This window comes from Dendrobates tinctorius, unplaced genomic scaffold (genome assembly GCF_039654945.1).
Source record: "Dendrobates tinctorius isolate UK_male_01 unplaced genomic scaffold, ASM3965494v1 ptg000044l, whole genome shotgun sequence".
Lineage (NCBI taxonomy): Eukaryota > Metazoa > Chordata > Amphibia > Anura > Dendrobatidae > Dendrobates > Dendrobates tinctorius.
The window spans coordinates 33,646,570-33,674,105 of NW_027361712.1; the positions used below are offsets into that span (position 1 = coordinate 33,646,570).

General features: G+C 46.3%; 1 protein-coding gene and 2 long non-coding RNA genes across 3 annotated transcripts in view; 2 read left to right on the forward strand and 1 right to left on the reverse strand.

Annotated features, from left to right (window-relative positions):
• The window catches only part of LOC141089178 (uncharacterized), a 210,579-nt gene that overhangs the window by 81,908 nt on the left and 101,135 nt on the right, over window positions 1-27,536 (reverse strand). The gene's annotated exons all lie outside the window — the stretch shown is intronic.
• The window catches only part of RIPK3 (receptor interacting serine/threonine kinase 3), a 128,327-nt gene that overhangs the window by 75,381 nt on the left and 25,410 nt on the right, over window positions 1-27,536 (forward strand). The window lies entirely within an intron of this gene.
• LOC141089180 (uncharacterized) lies at window positions 18,114-22,829 on the forward strand. Its single transcript, XR_012232204.1, has 2 exons — window positions 18,114-18,486; window positions 21,200-22,829. It is a non-coding gene; the product is annotated as an uncharacterized lncRNA (long non-coding RNA).

A 27,536-nucleotide genomic window follows, 5' to 3' on the forward strand; every position in this document is an offset into this window, starting at 1 on the left:
AGGGTCAGGTCACTCCGTTTAAAACAGTGATAGATCACGTCACACAAATGCAGGACCGTATTGCGGCTGTTATGCCTATCGTCAAAGAACACATGATACAGGCTCAAGGAGCCCAAAAAAGAATCTATGATAGGGGCGCCAAGATCCGTAGGTTTGCACCCGGAGATAGGGTGTTGATCCTGGTCCCCACGGTGGACAGTAAGTTCCTGGCAAAGTGGCAGGGCCCCTTTGAGATCAAGGAAAGAGTTGGTGAAGTAAACTACAAAGTATACCAGGCAGGTAAACGGAAACCTGAACAGATTTATCATGTAAATCTGATAAAGCCCTGGAAGGATCGGTCTGCCTTGTCAGCGGAGCCGGAGGTACGGGTTGCAGAGACTCTCTCGGAGTGGCAAAAGACGGAAGTCAGGCAGTTTCTACTTCACAACCAAAAGTTTTTCTCAGAAAAACCCGGGCAGACTATGCTAATGAAACATGACATCGTAACGGAACCTGGTGTCACAGTTCACGTAAAGCCCTACCGAATCCCGGAAGCGCGCCGTGAAGCCGTTTCCCGAGAGGTGAAGGCAATGTTAGAGTTAGGAGTCATTGAGGAATCGCACAGTGCGTGGTCCAGCCCGATTGTGCTAATTCCTAAACCGGACGGCACCATCCGGTTCTGCAATGACTTCAGGAAACTGAATGCGGTCTCAAAATTTGATGCCTACCCCAGACTAGGCCACATAGGAAAGGAATCTGGGCGAGATATACCTGCCCTCATCCACTATTCCCACATGATTCTCACAATATATATATATATATATATATATATATATATATATATATACATATATATATATGTATATGTGTGCATCACTGATATATATATATACACCACATATATATATATATATATGTATATATATATATATATATATATATATATATATATATATATATATACACACACACACACTATCGTTCAAAAGTTTGGGGTCACCCAGACAATTTTGTGATTTCGCCACATGAATTTAAAATCTAGTCCAGACATTGACAAGGTTCAAAAAAAAAGATTTTTTATTTGAAATAATAATTTTCTCCTTAAAAACTTTGCTTTCGTTAAAGAATGCTCCCTTTGCAGCAATTACAGCACTGCAAACCTTTGGCATTCTAGCGGTAAATTTGCTGAGGTAATCTGGAGAATTTTCACCCCATGCTTCCAGAAGCCCCTCCCACAAGTTGGTTTGGCTTGATGGGCACTTTTTGAGTACGATATGGTCAAGCTGCTCCCACAACAGCTCAATGGGGATGAGATCCGGTGACTGCGCTGGCCACTCCATTACAAACAGAATACCAGCTGCCTGCTTCTTCCCTAAATAGTTCTTGCATAATTTGGAGGTGTGCTTTGGGTCATTGTCCTCTTGTAGGATGAAATTGGCTCCAATCAAGTGCTGTCCACAGGGTATGGCATAGCGTTGCAAAATGGAGCTATACCCATCTTTATTCAAAATCCCTTTTACCTTGTACAAATCTCCAACTTTACCAGCACCAATGCAACCCCAGACCATCACATTACCTCCACCATACTTGACAGATGGCGTCAGGCACTCTTCCAGTATCTTTTCAGTTGTTCTGCATCTCACAAATGTTCTTCTGTGCGATCCAAACACCTCAAACTTGGATTCATCTGTCCATGACACTTTTTTTCCAATCTTCCTCTGTCCAATGTCTGTGTTCTTTTGCCCATAATAATCTTTTCCTTTTATTAGCCAGTCTCAGACATGGCTTTTTCTTTGCCACTCTGCCCTGAAGGCCAGCATCCCGAAGTTGCCCCTTCACTGTAGACGTTGACACTGGCGTTTTGCGTGTACCTTTTAATGAAGCTGCCAGTTGAGGACCAACAAATGTAATGTTCCAGATTCTCAACTAGCTCAAAGGAAGGTCAGGTTTATAGCTTCTCTAATCAGCCAAACTGTTTTCAGCTGTGCTAACATACTTGCACAAGGCTTTTCAAGGGTATTCTAACCATCCATTAGCATTCTTACACAGTTGGCAAAAACAAAGTACAATAAGAACACTGGAGTGATGGTTGTTGGAAATGGGCCTCTATACACCTATGAAGATATTGCATTTCAAAACCAGACATTTGCAGCTAGAATAGTCATTTACCACATTACCAATGTATTGAGTGTATTTCTGAATCATTTAATGTTCGCTTCATTGGAAAAAACTGTGCTTTTCTTTAAAAAATAAGGACATTTCTAAGTGACCCTAAACTTTTGAACGGTAGCGTGTGTATATATATATATATATATATATATATATATATATACACACATATATATATATATTCATTGTCTATATCTATTCTTTTCTAACCTGTCAGTGTGATTTTACTGTACACTGCATTTGAATTACCAGCTTTTCTTCTGTCTATCTATGTAATATAAATACATATATATGTGGGTGTCACTGACGTGTGAGTGTGTGTGTGTGTGTGTGTGTGTGTATATATATATATATATATATATATATATATATGTATTCTATGTGTATATATCTATTCTAAGCTGTCAGTGTGATTTTACTGTAGCCGCACACAAATTGCTGGCTTTTCAAAGGACACCCGTGCATTAAAATCAGAGAGCACTCGCATGGTGCGAGTGCTGTGCGATTTTTTTTTCTTGCACCCATTGACTTGCATTGGCGAGTCTCATCCGAGATACACAGCAAATCGTAGCATGCTTTGATTTTTTTTCTCAGACCGATTTCAGCAGAGAAAAAAAATTGCAGATGAGATGTCACTAGTGCTGAGCGATACCATCCGATACCCTAAAATATCAGATCGGATGGTATCGGCCCAATATGAAAAAGGTATCGGGTATCGCCGATTCCGATACCGGAAGTCCCATTCAAGTCTATGGGACTTCCGGTATCGGAATAAGAAAAACCCTTTTCTGTCCTTGTACAGCCTCTCGGGGGGGGTTTACGGACCTTCCGGGGGTCTGTGCCGACTGCCCGGGGGTCTGTGCGGACTGCTGGGGGTCTGTACCGTCCTGCCGGGGGGCTGTGCCGGCCTGCCGGTGGTCTGTACCGACTGTCCGGGGGTCTGTGCGGCCTGCCGGGGGTCTGTACCGACTGTCCGGGGGTCTGTGCAGGCTGCGGGGGTCTGTGCTGGCCTGCCGGGGGGCTGTGCCGGCCTGCCGGTGGTCTGTACCGACTGTCCGGGGGTCTGTGCAGGCTGCGGGGGTCTGAGCAGGATCGTCCGATGGGACTACAAGTCCCATCGGGCGATGCCTGCTACCATGACGGTGATTGACACATTAGCCAATCATCATCATCCGGCTAATGAACACATTTGTACAGAGCGGCCTATCACATTCAGTAATCAAAGTCATGTTATGTTTGTGTGTGTGTAGCCCATTCACTATCTCCATCTAACCCCCACCCCCTGAAGATGGCTGGACCGTCATTGTAAATACATAATTGTAAATACAAACCTGTGCTTTGTATCTCCCCCACCTCATTGTAGATTGTAAGCTCCACGAGCAGGGTCGTCTTATTTCGCTTTAATTATTGTATTGTTAACGTTGTTACTTATGACTGTTGTGTTTGAAACTGTTCAACTGTAAAGCGCTGCGGAATATGTTGGCGCTATATAAATAAAGATTATTATTATTATTATTATTATTATTATTAATGTGTTGAATGTACAAAAAAAAAATACATACTACATACATACATGCAACATACATACTACATACATACTACATATATACTACATGCATGCAACATGCATACTACATATATACTACATATACAATATACTACATGCATGCAACATACATACTACATATATACCACATATATACTACATACATGCAACATACATACTACATATATACCACATATATACTACATACATGCAACATACATACAACATATATACTACATGCATGCTACATACATACTACATATATACTACATGCATACTACATACATACAACATATATACTACATGCATGCAACATGCATACTACATATATACCACATATATACTACATGCATGCAACATACATATATACTACATATATGCTACATGCAACATGCATACCACATATATACCACATGCATGCAACATGCATACTACATATATACCACATATATACTACATGCATGCAACATACATACATACAACATATATACTACATGCATGCAACATGCATACTACATATATACAACATATATACTACATGCATGCAACATACATACTACATACATACTACATGCATACTACATATATACCACATGCATGCAACATATATATATATATACACAACATATATACTACACGCATGCAACATGCATACTACATATATACCACATATATACTACATGCATGCAACATACATGTATACTACATATATACCACATGCAACATACATACTACATATATACTACATGCATGCAACATGCATACTACATATATACTACATGCATGCAACATACATACTACATATATACCACATATATACTACATGCATACTACATATATACTACATGCATGCAACATGCATACTACATATATACCACATATATACTGCATGCATGCAACATACATACCGTATATACTCGAGTATAAGTCGATCCGAGTATAAGTCGACCCCCCTAATTTTGCCACAAAAAACTGGGAGAACTTATTGACTCGAGTATAAGTCTAGGGTGGGAAATGCTCCATAGATTATTCCCCCATATGGTGTCCTCAGAAGAAACTCCATAGATTATTCCCCCATATGCTGCTCCCATAAGAAGCTCCATAGATTGTCCCCCCATATGCTGCCCCCATAAGAAGCTCCATATTGTTCCCTCATATGCTGCCCCCATAAGAAGCTCCATATTGTTCCCTCATATGCTGCCCCCACAAGAAGCTCCATATTGTTCCCCCATATGCTGCCCCCATAAGAAGCTCCTTAGATTATTCCCCCATGTGCTGCCGCTGCTGCTGCTGCTGCATGTAAAAATAAAAAAAATGACATACTCACCTCTCCGTCGCTGGGTGTCAGATTCTCACCTGTCCTGCGTCCATGGCTGCTCACCGCTATCTGCCACGTCATCAGTCAGTGACGTTCAGACTGCAGGGGGCGCGGCGCGCATTAACCACGTCACCGCGCCCTCTGCTGTCTGAAGTCACTGACCGATGACAGACAGCAGCAAGCAGCCATGGACGCAGGACAGGTGAGTATCGCTGTACTTACCCGTCCTGACGCTGTCTTGAGCCCCCAGCTTCTCCGCGCTCTCTCTTCCTGCCTTCAGCGGTCACGTGGTGCCGCTCATTAAAACTCATCAATATGCGCATATTGATGAGTTTTAATGAGCGGCACCACGTGACCGCTGAAGGCAGGAAGAGAGAGCACGGGGAGAAGCTGGGGGCTCAAGACAGCGTCAGGACGGGTAAGTATGACCTGACACATCCGCCCCCTCCGACCCCTTTGTATATGACTCGAATATAAGTCGAGAGGGGGACTTTCAGCCCAATTTTTTGGGCTAAAAATCTCGACTTATATTCGAGTATATACGGTATATACTACATGCAACATACATACTGCATACATACTACATATATACCACATGCATACTACATATATACTACATATATACTACATGCATGCAACATACATACTACATATAACCACATGCATGCTACATATATACTACATATATACTACATGCATGCAACATACATATATACTACATACAATACATTCATACAATACATACATATAGACATACAGTACATATAACATAGAGTACATACTCACCATCACTTGTCACTTTGATCCCCGAATCCATTGTCATCTGTGGAATAAATATTAAAATAACAAACCACCAATATACTTACCCCTGATCCGCAGAAGTCCACGAGTGTCCCACGACGATCTTGCGTGGAGAACAGCAGCATCAGCTGATGCTACCGTTCTCTACGGGCTCCAGGAATCCAATGACGGGAGGTAGGCATCCTTCCGCACTGTATTCCTCCGCCACTGTGAAAAAAAAAGTCCCTAGTCTCATTTTACTGCATTGCTGTGTGAGAAATTTCCCACGCAGCTTTTGCCATAAAGTGAGACTAGGGACTTTTTTTTTTTACAGTGGCGGAGGAATACAGTGCGGAAGGATACCTACCTCACGTCATTGGATTCCTGGAGCCCGTAGAGAACGGTAGCATCAGCTGATGCTGCTGTTCTCCACGGAAGATCGTCGTGGGACACTCGTGGACTTCTGCGGATCAGTGGTAAGTATATTGGTGGTTTGTTATTTTAATATTTATTCCACAGATGACAATGGCTTTGGGGATCAAAGTGACAAGTAGAGTTGAGCGACTTTTGCTTTTTTAGGGTCGCGTTTCGTTTCGTGAAACCCGACTTTTCCAAAAGTCGGGTCGAGCAAGATCGTCCGATTATAGGGAAAAGTCGGGGTCGTCCCGAAACACGAAACCCAATGTAAGTCAATGGGGAATAAAAGTCGGCAGTGAGAGGAGGACAGGAAACACACCTACAGAGCCCATTTGAATGCCAAAAGCATCAATTCTTCTTTCTTAAGCTTGTCAACCTTAATTAACTTCATAATACAAGTTACGCACTGAAAAATGGGGGTTATTTGGCTACAAACTGTGGGGGGGAGGGCTGGCTCCAGGTTTTCATGTGCCCTGGGCGAAAGAGCGCCCCTTTAACACATACCACAACTCATCATGCTCCGATACGGCAGAGAAATAGCGGTATAGTACAATGAAAAATACCTCACTTTTTACACCTCATGACGAGGCCCATCTATTTCTCCATACAAAATCATTGGTCCCATATAATGTTTGAAACAGTATATGATGAGCTCCACATAATGCTACAGTATATGTTGGTCCCCATGGATGAAGCTCCACTGTCTTATGGGCCCAAATAATGCTCCAAACATAATGGGCCCCATTTCTAATGCTCTAGTGTATAATGGGCTCTGTAAATGCTGCTCCAGTGTCTGATGTCCACCTTTGGAATGTTCCAGTGTATGGTGGGCCCCATCTATCATTCTCCAGAGTATAGTGCTCCCCAAAAATTGCTGTCCCAACATAGAAAACAATCAAATAAGTCTCCTCGCTAGGGAATCCCTGTACTTGTCTGGACAGGTGCTGTAGCTTGCTTAACAGCTCGCCAGCCGTTCTCACGCCCAGTATGGATTGCACGTCATTGCACAAAGGTTAGAAGGGGTACCGTATCCCCGGATAACATGTATGGATAGCGTACACATTCAAAATATATGTCTATACAGCATGAGGCAGGCTCAGACGGTGTTAGGCCCAGTATGGATTGCACGTCATTGCACAAAGGTTAGAAGGGGTACCGTATCCCCGGATAACATGTATGGATAGCGTACACATTCAAAATATATGTCTATACAGCATGAGGCAGGCTCAGACGGTGTTAGGCCCAGTATGGATTGCACGTCATTGCACAAAGGTTAGAAAGGGTACCGTATCCCTGGATAACATGTATGGATAGCGTACACATTCAAAATATATGTCTATACAGCATGAGGCAGGCTCAGACGGTGTTAGGCCCAGTATGGATTGCACGTCATTGCACAAAAGTTAGAAAGGGTACCGTATCCCTGGATAACATGTATGGATAGCGTACACATTAAAAATATATGTCTATACAGCATGAGGCAGGCTCAGACGGTGTTAGGCCCAGTATGGATTGCACGTCATTGCACAAAGGTTAGAAGGGGTACCGTATCCCCGGATAACATGTATGGATAGCGTACACATTCAAAATATATGTCTATACAGCATGAGGCAGGCTCAGACGGTGTTAGGCCCAGTATGGATTGCACGTCATTGCACAAAGGTTAGAAAGGGTACCGTATCCCTGGATAACATGTATGGATAGCGTACACATTCAAAATATATGTCTATACAGCATGAGGCAGGCTCAGACGGTGTTAGGCCCAGTATGGATTGCACGTCATTGCACAAAGGTTAGAAAGGGTACCGTATCCCTGGATAACATGTATGGATAGCGTACATATTCAAAATATATGTCTATACAGCATGAGGCAGGCTCAGACGGTGTTAGGCCCAGTATGGATTGCACGTCATTGCACAAAGGTTAGAAGGGGTACCGTATCCCCGGATAACATGTATGGATAGCGTACACATTCAAAATATATGTCTATACAGCATGAGGCAGGCTCAGACGGTGTTAGGCCCAGTATGGATTGCACGTCATTGCACAAAGTTTAGAAGGGGTAACGTATCCCCGGATAACATGTATGGATAGCGTACACATTCAAAATATATGTCTATACATCAGGAGGCAGGCTCAGACGGTGTCAGGCACAGTATGGATTTGACGGCCCAGATTACACAGCGGAGGAGCAGGGAGAGGTAAAGATTGCAAATGCTGGGGCCCTGGCCAAGCAAGGGGGGCCCACTCGTGGGCGTCGGTACTGGCACTGGGCCCCTCATAGTACAGCGGTGTGTCTGACGGCGGGTGTGCACCACCACCGTCAGAGACACTTGATTGCACTATGAGGGACCCTGTGCCAGTGCCCGCGCCCAAGAGTCGGCCTACCCACCTGTCCAGGGCAACGGCACTCGCACGGTGTCGTGCGCTAGGTGGTGACCCCGGCCATGGGGGGGAGGCAGCACAGTTAGGGAGTTTTAGAAAGTGGCATATGTTGATGTTGGACATTCAACTGATGCAAAAGGCGAAATAGGTGAAGTACCAGGAAGAGGTGGACCAAAGCAAGCCATTTTTCTGTCACCCTATGTGTCATCAGGGGAAGGTGGGACAAAATCCTTGGAAACCCATGCGTGGTTCATTTTAATGAAGGTTAGATCATCCACATTTTGGGTTGACAGACGGGTCCTTTTTTCTGTCAGGATTGATCCAGCTGCACTGAAGACTCTTTCCGATAGCACACTTGCAGATGGGCAAGCGAGCTCCTGTAAGGCATATTGGGCCAATTCAGGCCAGGTGTCCAGTTTAGCGGCCCAATAGTCAAAGGGGAATGACCTGTGTGGGAGAACATCGATATGGGAGGAAAAGTAGTTTGTAACCATAGTTGACAACTGCTGTCTCCTGTCACTTTCCATCGATGCAGTATTACCAGTTGTGTGAGCGGTATTTGAAAAATCAGTCCACAACATTGTCATGAAACCCCTGTCTCCAACGCCACTTCTGCTGTGTGCACCACGAACACCTCTGCCAAGCTGCCCCCGGCCCGTACGGCTCGTGTGAGAACCATCACCGCTGCTGTGTGCTGGGAATGCCTCAAGCAACCGATTTACCAGAGTTGCTTGTTTATTAGCCAATATTAGGTCAAGGTTCTCCTGTGGCATGATGTTTTGTAATTTGCCTTTATAGCGTGGATCCAGGATGCTGGCCAACCAGTAGTCGTCATCGTTCATCATTTTGGCAATGCGGGGGTCCCTTTTTAGGATCCGCAAGGCATAATCTGACATGTGGGCCAATGTTCCCGGTGTCAATGATGCACTGCGAGTGCTGGGTGGAGGAGCACTTTCTGGCAAATCCACATCCCTCCAGTCACGCACAAACCCTGTACCAGACCTTGCCACGCCAACATTTTCACTTGCCCCACGAGATGCATCCTCCTCCCCTAAGTAATCATCCCCATCATCCTCCTGGTCCTCCTCCTCTTCTTCCTCCACCTCGTCCAGGAGAGGTCCCTGAGCAGACAATGGCTGAATGTCATCAAGGATTCCCTCCTCCTCTTCCTCCTCATCAACATTGGCTGTAGACGCCTGCTCCTTAAGGTGCGTCAAAGTTTGCATGAGCAGACGCATAAGTGGGATGCTCATGCTTAGGATGGCGTCGTCTGCGCTTACCAGCCGTGTGCATTCCTCAAAACACTGAAGGACTTTACAGAGGTCTTTCAGCTTCGACCACTGCACGCCTGTCAACTCCATGTCTGCTCTCAAAGTGCCTGGCCGTGTATCCTCCCACAAATGCATTATGGCCTGCCTCTGCTCGCACAGCCGCTCCACCATGTGCAGGGTGGAGTTCCACCTTGTTGCAATGTCGATAATGAGGTGGTGTTTGGGAAGGTGGAGCAATCGCTGCAGCTTCTGCATACGAACGGAGTGTACAGGCGACCGGCGGATGTGCGCGCACAGTCTTCGCACCTTCTGGAGCAGGGCTGTTAACTCCGGATAATTTGTGAGGAAGCACTGCACCACCAGGTTCAAGGTGTGAGCCAAGCAAGGTATGTGGCTGAGTTTTGAAAGGGCTATGGCTGCCACAAAATTATGGCCGTTATCACTAACTACCTTGCCTGCCTCAAGATGTACACTGCCCAGCCATGACTCAGTTTGTCGCTTCAAGTACTCGGCCAGCACCTCGGCGGTGTGTCTGTCGCCCAAACACATCATCTGCAACACAGCCTGCTGACGCTTTCCACTAGCTGCTCGATAGGGGGACACATCGTGTGCAACAGTGGCAGCTGCAGATGGAGTGCTCGTACGACTGCGCTCTGTGGACGAGCTGTCGCTTCTGGAGGAGGAGGAGGAGGGTCGAACGCCTACAGCCAACTGTTTCCTAGACCGTGGGCTAGGCAGCACTGTCCCACCACCGCTGTCCCCTGTGGACCCTGCATCCACCACATTAACCCAGTGCGCAGTGATGGACACGTAACGGCCCTGGCCATGCCGACTGGACCATGCATCAGTTGTGAGGTGCACCTTTCCGCTCACTGACTGCTTGAGTGCATGGACAATGCGGTCTTTCACATGATGGTGGAGGGCTGGGATGGCTTTGCGAGAGAAGTGGCGACTGGGTAGGTCATAGCGTGGTACTGCATAGGCCATGAGTTCGCGGAAAGCTGTGCTTTCCACCAACCGAAAGGGCATCATCTCAAACGAGATTAGTTTGGCAATGTGGGCGTTCAAACCCAGTGTACGCGGATGAGAGATTGAGTACTTTCTTGACCTACTCATAGTGTCTGGGAGGGTGAGCTGGACTTGAGAGCTGCATATGGTGGAAGTAGCGGTGGACAGGGCGGACTGAGAGAGGGTTGATGATGGTGATGGAGTTGGTGTTCTTTCTGATGGCCTAGAATCAGTCTTTCGTTGATATAACAGTGGGATTCCCTGACTGCTGTGGCCTTGCAACGACACCTCAACATTTGCTGCTGTGCTAACCGGTGTGCTTACAGTGGGGGAAACAATGTAGTGTTGCTGACTACCTTCGTTGTGATCAGTTGCACATGTGGCACTTGAGGTTTGGTGTTGTGTCCACGCTTGCAAGTGCATGCTGGTTAAATGTCTAAGCATGCAACTGGTATTCAAATTTTTCAGATTTTTCCCTCGGCTAAAGGTCTTTGCGCACTTCTTACAGATAACCTTGGCCTGATCATGAGGATTTTGTTCAAAAAACTGCCACACTGCACTCTTCCTACTTTGGCAGACATTTTGCGGCCTAGCACGCTATGATCTTTTGACCCTCTGGACAAGCTGTCCAGCAACTCTTTTGATGTTTGGAACCTGTCTTTGGAGTGCTCCGGGCCTGCCAGATAACAGCTGTTGCGATGTCGATGTCTGCTGTGGATGCTCCTCATCTGAGCTATTGGAAGCAGCACCCTCTTCCCCCAATGGATGCCAATCTGGGTCAACAACTGGGTCATCCATCACCTCCTCTTCTATGTCATGTGCACCTTTCTCTGTGTCACCGTGTATGGTGGTATAGTGTGCGGGAAGGGGCACCTGAGTCTCATCAGGGTCAAAATCTGGCTCTGTACACTGCGAGGACAATGTAGTGCTCTGAGTGAATGTACCAGCAGAATCATCCATCAGCGGCTGTGCATCAGTGCACTCCATGTCAGATTCATCTTGGCCTGGGTAATTCACCATTTGACTTGATAATCCAGGCATGGTATGTGAAAACAGCTCCATGGAGTAATCAGTAGTATGGCCTGCGTCATCCTTCAATCTTGGTTGGGGTGAAGGACACAAGGAAAGGTGTGGTTCATGAACATGAGCCTCCAATGACGACTCAGTGCTTTTACTTTTTACAACTGAAGAAGAGGAGGCGATAGAGCTGGAGGCTGAGTCAGCAATGTAAGACAAAACTTTTTCCTGATGCTCTGCCTTTAAAAGCGGTTTGCCAACTCCTAGAAAACTAAGCGTTCGAGGCCTTATGTAGACAGAAGATGACGCAGGGTCAGCACCTCCTGCATTTGGTCCTATTTTGCTCTTGCCACTACCATCAGATCCACCACCAACACCATCATTACCAGCTGCCAACCCCCGCCCAATTCCACGGCCTCTTCCACCAGCCTTCCTCATTTTTGGTAGAAATGTAGACAAAATCCAACAAACTATATAGTAATGTAAAACAAGGTACAAGGTGTCTATAGGACAGGGGAGTTTTAGAATTTCTGCACACACTTGTGGACAGTGGACACTTGTGGATTGTGTGTGGCCCACTGATATCTGAGCGCTATGTGACACGCTTGATGGCACAGCTGCCTGTGACCAAATTGATGAGAGGATAATGGAGATTTTGAATCTCTGCGTACACTTGTGGACAGTGGACACTTGTGGATTGTGTGCGGCCCACTGATATCTGAGCGCTATGTGACACGCTCGATGGCACAGCTGCCTGTGACCAAAGTGACGAGAGGATAATGGAGATTTTGAATCTCTGCGTACACTTGTGGACAGTGGACACTTGTGGATTGTGTGCGGCCCACTGATATCTGAGCGCTATGTGACACGCTCGATGGCACAGCTGCCTGTGACCAAAGTGACGAGAGGATAATGGAGATTTTGAATCTCTGCGTACACTTGTGGACAGTGGACACTTGTGGATTGTGTGCGGCCCACTGATATCTGAGCGCTATGTGACACGCTTGATGGCACAGCTGCCTGTGACCAAAGTGACGAGAGGATAATGGAGATTTTGAATCTCTGCGTACACTTTTGGACACTGGACACTTGTGGATTGTGTGCGGCCCACTGATATCTGAGCGCTATGTGACACGCTTGATGGCACAGCTGCCTGTGACCAAAGTGACGAGAGGATAATGGAGATTTTGAATCTCTGCGTACACTTTTGGACACTGGACACTTGTGGATTGTGTGCGGCCCACTGATATCTGAGCGCTATGTGACACGCTCGATGGCACAGCTGCCTGTGACCAAAGTGACGAGAGGATAATGGAGATTTTGAATCTCTGCGTACACTTGTGGACAGTGGACACTTGTGGATTGTGTGCGGCCCACTGATATCTGAGCGCTATGTGACACGCTCGATGGCACAGCTGCCTGTGACCAAAGTGACGAGAGGATAATGGAGATTTTGAATCTCTGCGTACACTTGTGGACAGTGGACACTTGTGGATTGTGTGCGGCCCACTGATATCTGAGCGCTATGTGACACGCTCGATGGCACAGCTGCCTGTGACCAAAGTGACGAGAGGATAATGGAGATTTTGAATCTCTGCGTACACTTTTGGACACTGGACACTTGTGGATTGTGTGCGGCCCACTGATATCTGAGCGCTATGTGACACGCTCGATGGCACAGCTGCCTGTGACCAAAGTGACGAGAGGATAATGGAGATTTTGAATCTCTGCGTACACTTTTGGACACTGGACACTTGTGGATTGTGTGCGGCCCACTGATATCTGAGCGCTTTGTGACACGCTCGATGGCACAGCTGCCTGTGACCAAAGTGACGAGAGGATAATGGAGATTTTGAATCTCTGCGTACACTTTTGGACACTGGACACTTGTGGATTGTGTGCGGCCCACTGATATCTGAGCGCTATGTGACACGCTCGATGGCACAGCTGCCTGTGACCAAAGTGACGAGAGGATAAGGGAGATTGGATTGCTTTTAAAAAAGCAGTTTGCGGAGCAGTGGGTAAACAGCAATGCCAGCGTGTCAGGAAGCCTTAGAAGGCAGCCCAACAACCAACACCACTGATACACCACAATATAGCCTCCCCTTGCACTGCACACACAGTGACTTGTGTGTTGTGCAGGCCAAATCACTAGCAGCAGAAGCAGTTTTTTTGTCTTCTTCCCTGCCTAACGCTCTCCCTACAGAATCAGCAGCAACCTCTCCCTATACTAAGATCGGCAGAAGTAAGATGGCGGTCGGCGTGCACGCCCTTTTATACCCCCTGTGACGCCCACCAAAGCAAGCCAATCACTTCCATGCCCTTCTGAAAGATGGTGGTGACCCGTGCCTATGTCATCACGTTGCCCACAGTGTCCGTGGATCCTGATTGGCTGAAAAAGAGCGCAAAACAAACTTTTGAAACGCGACTTTGGCGCGTAAGTCGCCGACCTCGTGGCCGACCTCATCCTAGGGTCGGGTTTCGTTTCATGAAACCCGACTTTGCCAAAAGTCGGCGACTTTTGAATTTTTTCGACCCGTTTCGCTCAACTCTAGTGACAAGTGATGGTGAGTATGTACTCTATGTTCTATGTACTGTATGTCTATATGTATGTATTGTATGAATGTATTGTATGTAGCATATATGTATGTTGCATGCATGTAGTATATATGTAGTATACATGTTGCATGCATGTGGTATATATGTAGTATGTATGTTGCATGCATGTAGTATATATGTGGTATGCATGTTGCATGCATGTGGTATATATGTAGTATGTATGTTGCATGCATGTAGTATATATGTAGTATGCATGTTGCATGCATGTGGTATATATGTATGTATGTTGCATGCATGTAGTATATATGTATGTTGCATGCATGTAGTATATATGTAGTATATATGTAGTATGCATGTTGCATGCATGTGGTATATATGGGAGTTGGAAGTTTCGCCCCCAGCAGTTCGCCCCCAGCATTTCGCCCCCAGCAGTTCGCCCCCAGGTACACTTCGCCCCCGAACATTTCGCCCCCAGCATTTCGCCCCCAGGTTGTTTCGCCCCCGCACATTTCGCCCCCGCACATTTCGCCCCCGGATGTTTCGCCCCCAGCAGTTCGCCCCCGGATGTTTCGCCCCCGGATGTTTCGCCCCCGGATGTTTTGCCCCCAGCAGTTCGCCCCCGGATGTTTCGCCCCCGGATGTTTCGCCCCCAGCAGTTCGCCCCCGGATGTTTCGCCCCCAGCAGTTCGCCCCTGGATGTTCCGCCACCAGCAGTTCGCCCCCGGATGTTTCGCCCCCAGCAGTTCGCCCCCAGATGTTTCGCCCCCAGCAGTTTGCCCCCAGCAGTTCGCCCCCGGATGTTTCGCCCCCAGCAGTTCGCCCCCGCATGTTTCGCCCCCAGCAGTTCGCCCCCGCATGTTTCGCCCCCAGCAGTTCGCCCCCCGGATGTTTCGCCCCCAGCAGTTCGCCCCCAGCAGTTCGCCCCCGCATGTTTTGACCCCAGCAGTTCGCCCCCAGCAGGTCACCCCTGGTTTTAGGAAGTTTCGCCCCCAGCAGTTCGCCCCCAGCATTTCGCCCCCAGCAGTTCGCCCCCAGCAGTTCGCCCCCAGGTACACTTCGCCCCCGAACATTTCGCCCCCAGCATTTCGCCCCCAGGTTGTTTCGCCCCCGCACATTTCGCCCCCGCACATTTCGCCCCCAGCAGTTCGCCCCCGGATGTTTCGCCCCCGGATGTTTCGCCCCCAGCAGTTCGCCCCCAGCAGTTCGCCCCCGTATGTTTCGACCCCAGCAGTTCGCCCCCAGCAGGTCACCCCCGGTTTTAGGAAGTTTCGCCCCCAGCAGTTCGCCCCCAGCATTTCGCCCCCAGCAGTTCGCCCCCAGGTACACTTCGCCCCCGAACATTTCGCCCCCAGCATTTCGCCCCCAGGTTGTTTCGCCCCCGCACATTTCGCCCCCGCACATTTCGCCCCCAGCAGTTCGCCCCCGGATGTTTCGCCCCCGGATGTTTCGCCCCCAGCAGTTCGCCCCCGTATGTTTTGCCCCCGGATGTTTCGCCCCCAGCAGTTCGCCCCCGGATGTTTTGCCCCCAGCAGTTCGTCCCCGGATGTTTTGCCCCTGGATGTTTCGCCCCCAGCAGTTCACCCCCGGATGTTCACCCCCGGATGTTTCGCCCCCAGCAGTTCGCCCCCGGATGTTTCGCCCCCAGCAGTTCGCCCCCGGATGTTTCGCCCCCAGCAGTTCGCCCCCAGCAGTTCACCCCCGGATGTTTCACCCCCAGCAGTTCGCCCCCGGATGTTTCACCCCCGGATGTTTCGCCCCCTGCTTTTTGCCCCCAGATGTTTCGGCCCCAAATTAGGCAGGGAATTTTGGCCTTGTCTTTTAGCCCTAAGACCGCTTTCACAGTAGCCACTTTCCCAAGTGCTAAGCACTGGAAAATCGCTAAGAAGATTGCCAATTTTGAATATACTACATGGTGGCCCGATTCTAATGTATCGGGTATTCTAGAAGGCACAGCCACCTGGTATGTTGCACAGGTTATGTAGTATATTGGACAGTCCACGTAGTACATTGTACAGGCCACGTAGTATATACGACAGCCGACGTAGTATTTTGGACAGCGCACTTAGTAAATTGCACAGTCCACGTAGTAAATTGCACAGCGCACATAGTAAATTACACAGCGCACATAGTATATTGGCCAGCCAACGTAGTATATTGCACTGGTCACGTAGTATATTGCACTGTCCACGTAGTCTAGGAATGTGGGCACTATATTCGTGTTTAAAAAAAAATAATAAAGATATACTCACCTCAGCCACGGGCCCTGAAGTCCTCGCGCCTCTCTGCAGTGCTGGCGGTGGCTTCCGGTCTGAGCGTAGGACCTGCGATGATGTCGCGGTCACATGACCGTGACATCATCGCAGGTCCTGGACGGTGTGCATTGGAGAGAGGAGCGGAGGACAGCGCGACGTTGGAGGGGGTGAGAATAACTTTTTTTTTTTATCATTATTATTTTTAACATTACATCTTTTCACTATTGATGCTGCATAGGCACCATCAATAGCGAAAAGTTGGTCACACATGGTTAATAGCAGCGTTAACGGAGTGTGGTACACCGCGATCCGTTAACGCTGGCATTAACCCTGTGTGAGCGGTCAGCGGTGAGTGCAGGGCAGTGAAGCAGCGGCCATTTTTATGGCAGACTGTGACCGTCGCTGATTGGTCGTGGGCGTTTTGCCACGACCAATCAGCGACTTGGATTTACATGACAGACAGACGCCGCGACCTATGAATACACGAATAAAACGTTACAGACAGAAAGACGAAAGTGACCCTTAGACAATTATATAGTAGATAAGTCAATGGCTAGAAAAGCGAGGTGTTGTTTCGGCCAGCTCTTTTTATTTTATTACAGGAGCTATTTTTGAGCACTTAGCGTTCATCAATAGCCTGTATCTTATGGGTCATTACCGAGAGCGCTCACAAAAGCGCTCTGAAAAATGCCAGTAAAGCACGTGCTTTGGAGTTCTAAAACAGTGGCAGCACAAGGGTGCTTTCAAACTTCCACTACATATGCACTACAGGCCGCCCGTTCGCTTCTGTAATGCCGCATTCCGCTAACCTGCAGCGGAACAAAAAGAAGAAAATGCTCTTCTTTTTGTTCTGACACTGATAGCGGAATGCTGCATTACGAAAGCGAACGGGCGTCTGCAGATCGCGGAACCCAGCCGTTCACTTCTATGGGCAATGCAAGCGGAATGCCAGCATTCAGCCAGCATTGCCCTGGGGTCAGCTGGATGTCAGATCCAGAGCGGATCGACCTCTGGCGGCCACAAACACAAGTGTGAAACCACTCTAAAATTACAGTGTACAAGAGGCCTAAAATCTAAACAATTTTGAACTTTTACCTGACCCAGCACTGACCTGCTTTGTTGCAAGTTTTGTTGCAGATGTAACAAGTAGCATGGTCACATGTCCTGCAAGTTACATTAGACTAGCTTTTATTCCATCTGTATATCAGAATATAGCAGTGTCTGAAATCTCCACAAAGAGAGAAGTGTACTGCCACAAAAAATCAGTCAGCTTCCACAGCAATTCACTTTCTACAACTATGAATTCAGTTCTGTCCAAACGTGGAAGGAGCAAGTTGGTCCATGAGAATCACATTTACTTATTTTCCAAACGAACCGCTGACGATGTTCATTCCATCTGGGTATGTGAAAAACGGTCGACTTGCAAGGGACGTGTTTGGACCAATGAAGAATCTGGCGAAGTTGTGAAAGTAGTCAATCTTCACAATCACGCAGCACAAGCTGCAAGACCTGAAGCAATCCGACTTGTTAATGAGGCTGTGACCAGGGCAAGGACAACACAGGAGACACCACAACAGATTCTCACAGACGTTGTTTCAGGAGCCCATTCTAATGTTGCAGCACTTCTCCCAAGGAAAGCATCACTGAAGAGGACAATACGATTAGCAAGGCAACTTGGCAATATCCCAAGGTTACCTCAAACCCTTGATCAACTTGTTATCCCCCTCGAGTTCCAGGAGATCAGTAGTGATGGTGTCCAGCAGCAGTTCCTTCTGCATGACTCTGGTAAGCTACTTAACCATTTAACATTGTATTAAAACAATTCCATTATGCATAATTATTGCAAAGTTTATTTTGCACAAATGTGAAAAATGCTACACTATAAGGTGCTGATATAAAATACTATGTGATTTTTGCCTTCAAGGGAAACTTTGAGGGTAATATAATGTAGTGAGGCCTACTGATTCCAACTAGTGTTGGCCGATCACTGGAAAGATAGGATCAGATCGGGCTGATCATACCGAAAGATTGGAATTAATTCAGATCCAATCTCCAGAGCTAAATGTAGATATATATATATATATGCACACTGTACGCCCGAACAGTGTGTGTGTGTATATATATATGCATATATGTGGGTGGGTGATGGTGGTCTGGTACTTTTGGAACTTTGAAATGCAATAAAGGATTTGTATAGGACTTCAGGAGCGCAGAGGTCTTTCTTCATGGATGCATGTTAAGTACGGGCGGAAGCCAACCCCTGCTCTAGCAGCACACTGAGTCCTCAGCAACAATCTCAGTTGAGCCACTCTTCTTCCAGCTTTCTTGCATATATATAATGGCCCCAAGCTGCGCTGTTAAAAAATAAACAAACCCAGTTATTCAACTCTCTCTCCGGTGTCCAGCGCTGTCTCCGGCGGTGCAGGGAATTCCGAAATCCCAATGCTATGCATTCTGGGTTGTGCATCACCACCTCTGCACATGTGCCGGGCTGTTCTGTGACGTGATGTGGTGCTTTCCCAGGACCGTCTAGTGAGCGGTCCTGGGATCACTCTCCACTGTAGTTATAGTACGGCAGGCACAGAGGCGGCGACGCGCCGCCTGGATTTCGGGATTCCCTGCACTGCTGGGCTAGGAGCCGGAGCCAGTACTGGACACTGGAGAAAGAGGTGAGTAACTGGGTTTGTTTATTTTTTTAACAGCGCAGCCTGGAGCCATTTACTAAAGCTAAATATGCACACACGCTGTACACCTGTATAGTGTGTGTGTGTGTGTTTGTGTGTATATATATATATATATATGCGCACACTGTTCGGGAGTGTATGCCCGGACAGTGTTTTCAGATTACGGAGGATTCCGATTTCTAATTCAGATCATCATCATGATCTGGCTACAAATCGGATCGTAATTTAAAATAACGATCAGCCTGAAAATCGTAATAAATTACGATCTTCAGTGATCGGACCGGCCAACACTAATTCCAAATATGCAGCATTGTACTGGCCATACCTGTCCTGGATGCTGCCCCGGAGTTCAGCCTCGCCTGTCTGCGGCATGCACGGACTGAACTGCCATCGCCGGCTGATTCCTCGGCTCTCGTAGTTCAGTCCTGCAGATCCGTGGACAGGTCGGGCTGAACTCCGGAGCTCAGGTGAGATACGCCATGATTTGCAGATGCGTTTTGCCTGCTGCTTCCAAGCACTTTTTAAGCACTTTGCAAGCACTTTGGCAAAACGCTTCTGCAAATAGGGGACGTGGCCAAGCTCTGCTATGGGCGTGGCCATGCCCTGCTATGGCCTAAACCGAGCGTATTTGGCGTGGTTTGCAGGCATTTTTCGGGAGGTTTCCCTCTTGCCCATTCCCATTCCTTCCGGGATCCGCCGGAAAATAGCTTTGAAGCTATTTTCCGGTGGGGCGTTTTCCGGCCCCGGCCGGAATCCGCCCGTAACCCGCACCATAGACATGAAAGGGCGGGTTTCAGGCAGGAAACACAGCACGGAATACGCCTGTAAATCCAGCTTGTCTGGATAAAGCCTGAGGCCTCGTGCCCACTGACGGAAGGAGATTGTGGAGCGGCATCTCCGCAGCGGCTGTAATTGCGGTAGCAATTGGAGATCCCACAGGAATCTATTTGTGCCTGCAATTGTGGCCACTATTGTGGTACCCTAATTCTGTATCAAAATCTTCACTTAACTCTATGGATTTAGGTGCAGGTTTTAGTGCAGGATTTCAGCCCCTTGTCTGAATGGCTGGAATTTTGTTTGTATAATAGCAGCATACATTGACATGCTGCACTGCATGTTTTTTTTTTGTAAACAAAATTTTTTCATCAGCATGTGGATGGGATTTACACATTAATGCTGCATATGACCCCAGCCTAATGGACCATTCAGTTATGCCTTAGGCCAAAAGCACACTGGTGATTTTACTGGCGTGTTTTGCGTCCTGCACAATCCTCTCAATGAGACAGCATAGGCAGCGCGGACGTCACGAACGTCCGCGTTGCCCACCCGACGACTAGCGTGCCCATCCGCCTGAATGGAATGCCCCATTCAGGCGGGCGGACCGCCCAGTCGTTCATTCAGATGTCCAGCCGCACGCCGCGTCTGGATGCGGCTGTCAACTAGACGGCCCGTTCAGCATAGTGGCGATCGGCCGTGCTGAACGGCCGTCTAGTTGAAGGGTCTAAAGGTACCCTAAAAATGTGACCTATTTCATGTTTGGAAGTAATTTTAATTTTAAACAAAAATATATAATTTTCCACTGGGACAATATATGTTGTAAAAAACTATTGGTTGGCCCCTTCACACTAGATTTTGCTTCAGTTTTTTTATTATGAAATCAGAAAATCTGGAGCAAAATGTGAGTATTTAATGTGAGATATGAACAGAGTCTTCTGATTAGGATATTTTTTTTGTGAATTTATCCCAAAACTCTGTCTGCTGCTTGTTACACTTTTTCTGTTATTTCCTCTACTAATACTTTCATTTTAAATTAGGAAATGGACACAGCCGTATGTTGATATTTGGAACAAGAGACAATCTCCATCTACTGGCACAAAGTAAAGAGTGGTTTGCTGATGGCATGTTTTTCACTACACCAGCCTTGTTTAAGCAACTTTACACAATCCATGTAGTCCACAGCGGCCTTGTTGTTCCTGTAGTGTACACCTTGCTGACAGACAAGAGCCGTTCTACATACCAGAGGTTGCTGCAAGAGCTGAAGAACTTGCAGCCTGGACTGCAGCCAGACAACCTGATGTTGGATTTTGAACTAGCTGCAATACAGGCATTTGAAAGTGAATTCCCCAACCTTGTGAAGACTGGTTGCTTTTTCCACCTATCACAGTCGGTTTGGCGTAAAGTTCAAAATGAAGGACTCAAGATGCAATACCAAGGTGACCATGAATTTGCCCGTTGGATATGCATGATACCTGCCCTGGCCTTTCTACCACCACAGAATGTTGTGCAATCATTTGAAGAATTGGTGGAAGATCCTGACTTTCCACAAGAAGCAATACCTATTGCCAACTATTTTGAAGACAGCTATATCGGTCGAATGAATCGCAGAGGACGTCAAGCACCTTTGTTTCCAGTTCAATTCTGGAATGTGTATGAACGAACATTGAATGATCAACAGCGAACAAATAATGATGTCGAAGGATGGCACCGTAGCTTTCGAGAAACATGTGGTACTCTTTTCCAAAATATATACCGGTTCATTAACTGTCTGAAACATCAGCAAGAGCTCCATAGTTTTGAAATTATTCAGATAATAGCAGGAAATCCCATCGCTGCAAGAAACAAAAAGTATGCTGCAATTTCAGCAAGGGTTAAACGTATCGTGCAAGATTTCGATAATAGAAGCTTGATGGATTATCTGAGAGGCATTGCCTACAGCTTTGATTTTTAGTTCATGGTCACATATTGTATGTTTTGAGAGCAGTGTTTTTAGCTGTAAAATAATTCAAGCATTATAACCTGCAATTTGTATTTTCTCTTTTTCTCTAATCCTTCCCCTCTATACCTTTTTATGTTTCTTGTTAAAACAGTTTTGATATATACAGTTAAAGCATAACTCTGCAAAAAACATGTTATGTTATAGTACCTGTGCCCATGATATTCATTTCCAAAGGAGACCTTCCAGCAGCTTCACTTCTGTGTGAAAAGTCTCATCCAAGTTAAAGCTCCATGTGCTGCAGGATTTCAGTGGTTGCTAAGGAGGTTGTTTCTCCTTAGTAGCAGTACTTGTGGATGGATTCTAGAGGGCGTGGCTGCACAGGAGCATGCAGCTAACAATATATTCCCTATGATGTATAAAGGGCTGCTGGTTTACAGCCCTCTGCAAAGCCCCCCCTATGTGTTCCGTCCTGTAACAGCTTTACACAGGCAGGGGGGAGCCCTCCTCTTGTCCAGGACAGAGCACATGAGCGGAGGGTGAAGGGGAGCTTTGCAGAGGGCTGTGAACAAGCAGCCCTGAATGTATCATAGGGAGCCAGGATCCGTTCTGCTCCCAAGGGGGCACGACCTCCTTAGTAACCAATGAAATCCTACTATTTTCCTGTCTGTTTGTAAAATTACTCATCTAGAAAACAGTTTGAGAATAAAAAAAACTAATTTGATCAGAAATGTATATCTTAGACTCATATGGTGTATTATTAGTGATAAGCAAACCTGCCAATGTTCAGTTCAGGCAGGTTTTTCCCGGATGCGAAAGATCCAGGAGCAAATTGCTAGAGGCAAAACATCCAGGGATGAACTGCTGGGGGCGAACTGACAGGGGGCGAAACATCCGGGGGTGAAACATCCGGGGGCGAACTGCTGGGGGAGAAACATCCGGGGGCGAACTGCTGGGGGCGAAACATCCGGGGGTGAACATCCGGGGGTGAACTGCTGGGGGCGAAACATCCAGGGGCGAAACATCCGGGGGCGAACTGCTGGGGGCGAAACATCCGTGGTCGAACTGCTGGGGGCAAAACATCCGGGGGCGAAACATCCGGGGGTGAACTGCTGGGGGCGAAACATCCGGGGGCGAACTGCTGGGGGCGAACTGCTGGGGGTGAAACATCCGGGGGCGAACTGCTGGGGGCGAACTGCTGGGGGCGAAACATCCGGGGGCGAAACATCTGGGGGCGAACTGCTGGGGGCGAACTTCTGGGGGCGAAACATGCGGGGGCGAACTGCTGGGGGTGAAACATCCGGGGGCAAACTGCTGGGGGTGAAACATCCAGGGGCGAACTGTTGGGAGCAAAATATCCGGGGGTGAACTGCTGGGGGCGAAACATCCGGAGGCGAAACATCCAGGGGTGACCTGCTGGGGCCGAACTGCTGGGGTCGAAACATGCGGGGGCGAACTGCTGGGGGCGAAACATCCGGGGGCGAACTGCTGGGGGCGAAACATGCGGGGGCGAACTGCTGGGGGCGAAACATGCGGGGGCGAACTGCTGGGGGCGAAACATCCGGGGGCGAACTGCTGGGGGCAAACTGCTGGGGGCGAAACATCCGGGGGCGAACTGCTGGGGGCGAAACATCCGGGGGCGAAACATCCGGGGGCGAACTGCTGGGGGCGAAACATCCGGGGGCGAACTGCTGGGGGCGAAACATCCGGGGGCGAACTGCTGGGGGCGAAACATCCGGGGCCGAAACATCCGGGGGCGAACTGCTGGGGGCGAAACATCCGGGGGCGAAACATCCGGGGGCGAACTGCTGGGGGCGAAATGTGCGGGGGCGAAACAACCTGGGGGCGAAATGCTGGGGGCGAAATGTTCGGGGGCGAAGTGTACCTGGGGGCGAACTGCTGGGGGCGAAATGCTGGGGGCGAACTGCTGGGGGCAAAACTTCCTAAAACCAGTATATATGTAGTATGTATGTATGTTGCATGCATGTAGTATTTATGTATGTTGCATGCATGTAGTATATGTAGTATGCATGTTGCATGCATGTGGTATGTATGTAGTATGTATGTTGCATGTAGTACATATGTAGTATATATGTATGTTGCATGCATGTAGTATATATGTTGTATATATGTAGTATGCATGTTGCATGCATGTAGTATACTGTATATGTTTTACGTATGTATGTTGAATGCATGTGGTATATATGTAGTATATATGTAGTATGCATGTTGCAAGCATGTGGTATATATGTAGTATGTATGTTGCATGCATGTAGTATATATGTATGTTGCATGCATGTAGTATATATGTAGTATGCATGTTGCATGCATGTGGTGTATATGTAGTATGTATGTAGTATGTATGTTGCATGTAGTATATATGTTATATATATGTATGTTGCATGCATGTAGTATATATGTTGTATGTATGTATGTTGCATGCATGTAGTATATATGTGGTATATATGTAGTATGCATGTTGCATGCATGTGGTATATATGTAGTATGTTTGTAGTATGTATGTTGCATGTAGTATACATGTTGTATGTATGTATGTTGCATGCATGTAGTATATATGTGGTATATATGTAGTATGCATGTTGCATGCATGTGGTATATATGTAGTATGTATGTACAGTATGTTGCATGCATGTAGTATATATGTAGTATGCATGTTGCATGTAGTATATATGTAGTATATATGTATGTTGCATGCATGTAGTATATATGTGGTATATATGTAGTATGCATGTTGCATGCATGTAGTTTATATGTTGTATGTATGTAGTATGTATGTTGCATGCATGTAGTATATATGTAGTATGTATGTTGCATGTAGTATATATGTAGTATATATGTATGTTGCATGCATGTAGTATATATGTAGTATGTATGTTGCATGTAGTATATATGTTGTATATATATGTATGTTGCATGCATGTGGTATATATGTAGTATGCATGTTGCATGTAGTATATATCTGTGTTGCATGCATGTAGTATATATGTGGAATATATGTAGTATGCATGTTGCATGCATGTAGTATATATGTATGTATGTTGCATGCATGTGGTATATATGTAGTATGCATGTTGCATGCATGTAGTTTATATGTTGTATGTATGTTGCATGCATGTAGTATATATGTAGTATGCATGTTGCATGGATGTGGTATATATGTAGTATGTATGTTGCATGCATGTAGTATATATGTAGTATGCATGTTGCATGCATGTGGTGTATATGTAGTATGTATGTAGTATGTATGTTGCATGTAGTATATATGTTATATATATGTATGTTGCATGCATGTAGTATAAATGTTGTATGTATGTTGCATGCATGTAGTATATATGTAGTATGCATGTTGCATGCATGTGGTGTATATGTAGTATGTATGTAGTATGTATGTTGCATGTAGTATATATGTTATATATATGTATGTTGCATGCATGTAGTATATATGTTGTATGTATGTTGCATGTAGTATATATGTGGTATATATGTAGTATGCATGTTGCATGCATGTGGTATATATGTAGTATGTTTGTAGTATGTATGTTGCATGTAGTATATATGTTGTATGTATGTATGTTGCATGCATGTAGTATATATGTGGTATATATGTAGTATGCATGTTGCATGCATGTGGTATATATGTAGTATGTATGTTGCATGCATGTAGTATATATGTAGTATGCATGTTGCATGTAGTATATATGTAGTATATATGTATGTTGCATGCATGTAGTATATATGTGGTATATATGTAGTATGCATGTTGCATGCATGTGGTATATATGTAGTATGTATGTTGCATGCATGTAGTATATATGTAGTATGTATGTTGCATGTAGTATATATGTTGTATGTATGTATGTTGCATGCATGTAGTATATATGTGGTATATATGTAGTATGCATGTTGCATGCATGTGGTATATATGTAGTATGTATGTTGCATGCATGTAGTATATATGTAGTATGCATGTTGCATGTAGTATATATGTAGTATATATGTATGTTGCATGCATGTAGTATATATGTGGTATATATGTAGTATGCATGTTGCATGCATGTAGTATATATGTTGTATGTATGTAGTATGTATGTTGCATGCATGTAGTATATATGTAGTATGTATGTTGCATGTAGTATATATGTAGTATATATGTATGTTGCATGCATGTAGTATATATGTAGTATGTATGTTGCATGTAGTATATATGTTGTATATATATGTATGTTGCATGCATGTGGTATATATGTAGTATGCATGTTGCATGTAGTATATATCTTTGTTGCATGCATGTAGTATATATGTGGAATATATGTAGTATGCATGTTGCATGCATGTAGTATATATGTATGTATGTTGCATGCATGTGGTATATATGTAGTATGCATGTTGCATGCATGTAGTTTATATGTATGTTGCATGTAGTATATATGTAATATGCATGTTGCATGCATGTGGTATATATGTAGTATGCATGTTGCATGCATGTAGTTTATATGTTGTATGTATGTTGCATGCATGTAGTATATATGTAGTATGCATGTTGCATGGATGTGGTATATATGTAGTATATATGTTGCATGCATGTAGTATATATGTAGTATGCATGTTGCATGCATGTAGTATATATGTAGTATGTATGTAGTATGTATGTAGCATGTAGTATGTATGTAGCATGTATGTAGCATGTATGTAGTATGTATGTAGCATGTAGTATGTATGTAGTATGTTTTTTTTTTTTTTTACATTCAACACATTAGCCGGATGATGGGACTACTACTGTCCCATCATTGGCTAATGTTTCAATCACCGTCATGGTAGCAGGCATCGCCCGATGGGACTTGTAGTCCCATCGGACGATGCCTGCACAGACCCCCGCAGCCTGCACAGACCCCCGGACAGTCGGCACAGACCACCGGCAGGCCGGCACAGCCCCCCGGCAGGCCGGTACAAACCCCCAGGCAGTCGGCACAGACCCCCGGGCAGTCGGCACAGACCCCCGGACAGTCGGCACAGACCACCGGCAGGCCGGCGCAGCCCCCCGGCAGGCCGGTACAGACCCCCGGTAGTCCGCACAGACCCCCGGACAGTCGGCACAGACCCCCGGGCAGGTTGGCACAGACCCCCCCGGAAGGCCCGAACTGACGGCGCATCATGATGCGCACAGACCGCACATCATGATGACATCATTTCGGCAGCCAATCAGAGCCACAACAGTGGCTCACTGCATTATGGGAACTTCCGATTCCGATATCCGATATTGAAAAAATATCGGTACTCGGTATCGGAATTCCGATACAGCGAATATTGGCCGATACCCGATATTTGCAGTATCGGAATGCTCAACACTAGATGTCACCCATTGAATAACATTGGTCCGAGTGCAATCCGATATTTTTGGATTGCATTTGTCAAATGGG